The following is a 4,285-nucleotide window of genomic DNA, read 5'->3' as shown; positions in this document are numbered from 1 at the left end:
ACATGCCAAATATATCATTTTAAACAGAGAGGTATTTTTCCAGTACCAAGGCACCAGGGCCTTACACATGCAAGTGGAAGGGTCAAAAGTTGGAAAACAAATAGTTTTGGTTCAAATATCAAATATTAAATATCCGTTTGATTATTTAAGAAAAAATGCATCTTACCTTTAAAGAAGATAGAAGGGAATGGTGGGGGTCACCATCAGGAAGCTCCCAGGCAGTAAGACTAGATATAAAGTGGCTCAGCAAAATGCCTGGAAAAAGTAGTTTATACTGGCCTTTCACACAGACTGTTCTGAATTCATATACCCTAGAAGGATGGAGCTTCTTACCCAAATAGTCAGTCTTACCACTGTATCACACTCTAAGCTTTAAAAGGAGGCATGGCTTACGATTACAGTCAGGATGCTCACTGTGATGATGATGATGATGATGATGATGATGATGATGATGATGATGATGATGACTACTACTACTACTATGTTTGTTTGTTTTTCTATCTTCTATTGCTAGAAAGAGTCACTGGGTCTAGGAAGTCTATAAAACAAAGTGATTCGTTTGACTTGCAGTTTCTGAGGCTGGAAAGCCAGTGTCACATCTGTTTTCCATCCATTCTCCAGTGAGAATTGTGTCACGACACAAACTGGAACACACAGGTTCATGGCAGTCTCCTTTCTACAGCCCTCTTTCTCAAGAACTGAGTCCAGGAGAGCATCAGTAGACCTTCCCAAAGACCGTGACTCGCTTTATCCAGTTACTTCACTCTGAGCCCTAGCTCTTACAGGTCCTACCCCAGTAACACTACCGCAAGCTTAAAGGTCATGGAGTTTGGGGGACAAACTTAAATCATATCCATACCCAGACTTTTGGGTAGATCATCATCATTGTTCGGCTGTTTTCCTCCAGGCACACACTTCCATCCTCTTTGTACTGGAGGGTGTTGAGAAGCAGTCCAGGATGGATTCTGTGAGGGTTTCTCTTATGTTAGAGACTGTTGGGAAACCAACATTCTCTTCATGGAACATTTCAGATAATGAAATACAGGGTCTAAACATGAGTTAGCAACGTACCTATATCAGGGTAACACCTAACATTTCTCTCCGTTTTGAAAGCCACAACCATCATTTTACTTTTAACCCCTGTCCCCATCCCCACATCTCTTTTTGAAACAAGGTCTCCTGTAGTTCAGGCTGGCTTGGAAATTGCTATGTAGTCAAGGATGACCTTAAGGCTGTGATCTTCCTGTTGAGCACAAGGCTGTGAAACCGTACTATCACACCCCTGTTTGCTCCACACATTTGCATTTCTTCCACAGTTGTTACGAACCTTAATGGGAGGGCAACCCAAATGTAAATTCCTCTTTCTCTAATTCCATTTTCTTTATCAAATCCAACAATGACTCATTCTATATTGAAATGTTTATGCAGAACTGGAGAGAAATTACAGCTGTTTGGACAGCCAGAGGGCTTTCTCATTACAAGGAGAAATAAACACTTTCAATTCTGATGGTGACAAGCTGTATACTGCCTTGAAATAGGCACTGCATAAATCTAATTCCATGAAAACCTGAAGCCCTTATTCAGGTTAAAGTGAACCGAAAATGTAACAGCTCAGGGATGTGCAATTTTTAGAGTCAGTGTCCTCATTATAGAGTAAAAATAGAAATATCTAGGTAGTATTACTGTCTTGTTCTGAAGTAAAACAGGGGAATAAGCCTACGTGGCTTCAGTTTCTTTGAGAATCTTTCTGAGAATGTGAAAGTCATGAAGTCTCAAAAATGTAAAGCAATGATAAGGAAACACAAATTGTTAAATTATATAACATGTTAAAAATAAATGCATAGCTAGGATTTTGCAAAAAAAATAATATAACAAGAACAATAATAGAGTGTTCTGGGGAAGAGGGTTTGAGTATCAGTTGTGTAAACTATGTGAGCTCTTTCTTATATTCTCACTGAGAGAATGAGAAAAATCAAGACAGCTGAAAATATTTGTGTAATTTAAAAAACCTTTGTAGTTTCTTCTCTAGTTTACGTTACCTCAGAATCATCATCTTTCTCTGTTAATTCTAGAACAAAATGAACCTATAGCAAATATTATTACAGAAAAAAATTAGAATGCATAGTTCCAACTTCGAATTCTTGGCTGCTGTTCACATCATTGTCTTAAAAAAAGAGAGACTTGATCATTGTGGGGAAGGGACATTTTCAGGACATAAAGGACAAACAGTTTGGGTGACTCACCTTTTTCTCTCCACCAAAGATATTTCTAAAACAGTCTGTCCAGTTTTTGGTTTTTTTTTTTGTTTTTTGTTTTTTTTGTTCCTGTCTCTGATGTTTTAAATAAGCCAGGGTGAGATCTAGGCCAACTCTGTCCCTGACCCCATCTGCCAATTTCTAAGTTTATATATCAGACACTGTGGGGCTTTTATCTATTTCATAAGTCATAATTATTTAGAGGGAGACTATATGACCTGCAGTGTTGCCAAAAGGGTGTCTGTTTAAAGAATGTTCAACCACAGTCATCTGTCAAGGCGAGCAGACAGAGATAGTTCCCAAATGCTGTCTGGCCACTCAACTCTCAAGCAAAACTGCTGGACTGGGGCACACATGTCTGAGATTCCCCAGTCTCCACCTAAGTCCAAACCAACTGAATGCATTGATTCTTCCTGAAGTAAGAATACTGCTTGGACTGACCTTGAGCAACAGTAAGCTTCAATGGCCAAATAAACCAGTGCTTAAATTATAATTTTCATAACAAGACTCATTAAGTGACAGGAACAGAGAAATCCTTCTGGATATATTAAATACTAGTGGTGAAAGGTAGACCAGGAGGACACACAGTGCTGGTTTTAGAACTTGAGTCTAAATACTTGCTAAGAGAAGTAGGCAATGGAAGAAGTTAGCCAGAGGGAAGAAGGCACAGGTGTCATATTTCATCTCTCTCTCTCTCTCTGTGTCTCTCTGTGTGTGTCTTCTTCTTTCCTTCCTTTCTTTCTTCTGTTTTCCTTTATCTTTTGGACACAACATCTCACTCTGTAGCCCTCACGGTCCTGTACTCACTATGTAGATCAGATTGCCTTTAAACTCACAGACATCCACCTGCTTCTGCCTCCTGAGTGCTGGGAATGACATGGTAGCTAAGATCATGTCATGAGAATGAGGTTTGGTAATGTGTAGAGCATTTATTGGCTTCTTCTCAGAGTAAAGCCTTTTACCACCCCTCCCTACTCAAGCTCTTCTTCCTGTCACCATAGCAACCAAAATGCCATAATAAACACAATAAGATAATTTCAAGAGATGAGAGAGGTTCTGGTGCCTCTTTTTAGGTGTCTAAGTTTAAGGGGCTGATCTTTCTTCTCTGAGCATGTCTAATGACTCAGCATTCAGAAGCCTATATCAACAACTGATCTCCAAGGATACCACACAGAAAGCCATGAAGACAAACCTCAAAGGTCAGCACTGACTCATTAAAAACGAGGCCAAAAGACAATACAGAGACTTTAGATAGAAAGGCATATTCCAGAAGGAATGATCCAGGTTCTTCAAGCCTGTAAGCACAGTCCTTGGCAGAAAACAGGGATGTAGGATGAATTGACACAAGGTAAAACTGTGACTTCCACATCCTCTTACTTCTAAACCTTGCCACGTGTCCCTTTCTATAATATGTTATTCTTCCACAGCAAATTCCTTTCTCTCCTTTTTGCCCAGTCCAATGGCCACTTTCCTTGTAAGATTCACTGTTGGATATGACATCTGCTGAAGATTTCACTATGGGAAGCTGTTTTGATTGTCTTGACTTTAGCTTCAAAGAAGTTTCTTGTTTGCTCGGAGCTTAGAATGCAGGTATAGTGGTGATGGGGCAGCCAGCACCACTGTGGTTAAGATGAGGCCCCTAGAGAGAAATCGTGTCTAGGGTAGCATCTCCCCTATGACTTTCAACATGACCTTTAGTAAAGAAGTTTCTTAACTACTCAGTCTGTTCAGTGTTCTTGTCTGTAAACAGGTGGTAATAGAAATGAGCTACCAAAGAGACTAATATTGAGGGTAAAAACCAGAAAAGTACTTAGCATTATGCCAGGAAAAGCAAACACTATATACATGCCATGATGACAGTATCATTATCCATTGTCGGCCTATCATAAATTCAATGGCTCATGAGTTTATAGTATTCTAGAAAAGAATACAAGGCTTTTCATTTAGGTTTCCCACAGACCATTAGCTTCATAAAGATTTACCTTCATTGGAGTTCAAGTCTACAAGCTCATGGTAGTCTACAGAGAAAC

The sequence above is a fragment of the Microtus ochrogaster genome, linkage group LG5 (genome assembly GCF_000317375.1).
Source record: "Microtus ochrogaster isolate Prairie Vole_2 linkage group LG5, MicOch1.0, whole genome shotgun sequence".
NCBI classification, from domain to species: Eukaryota; Metazoa; Chordata; class Mammalia; order Rodentia; family Cricetidae; genus Microtus; species Microtus ochrogaster.
The sequence above is the reverse complement of the archived record's forward strand: the minus strand, read 5'-3'. Positions refer to the sequence as shown.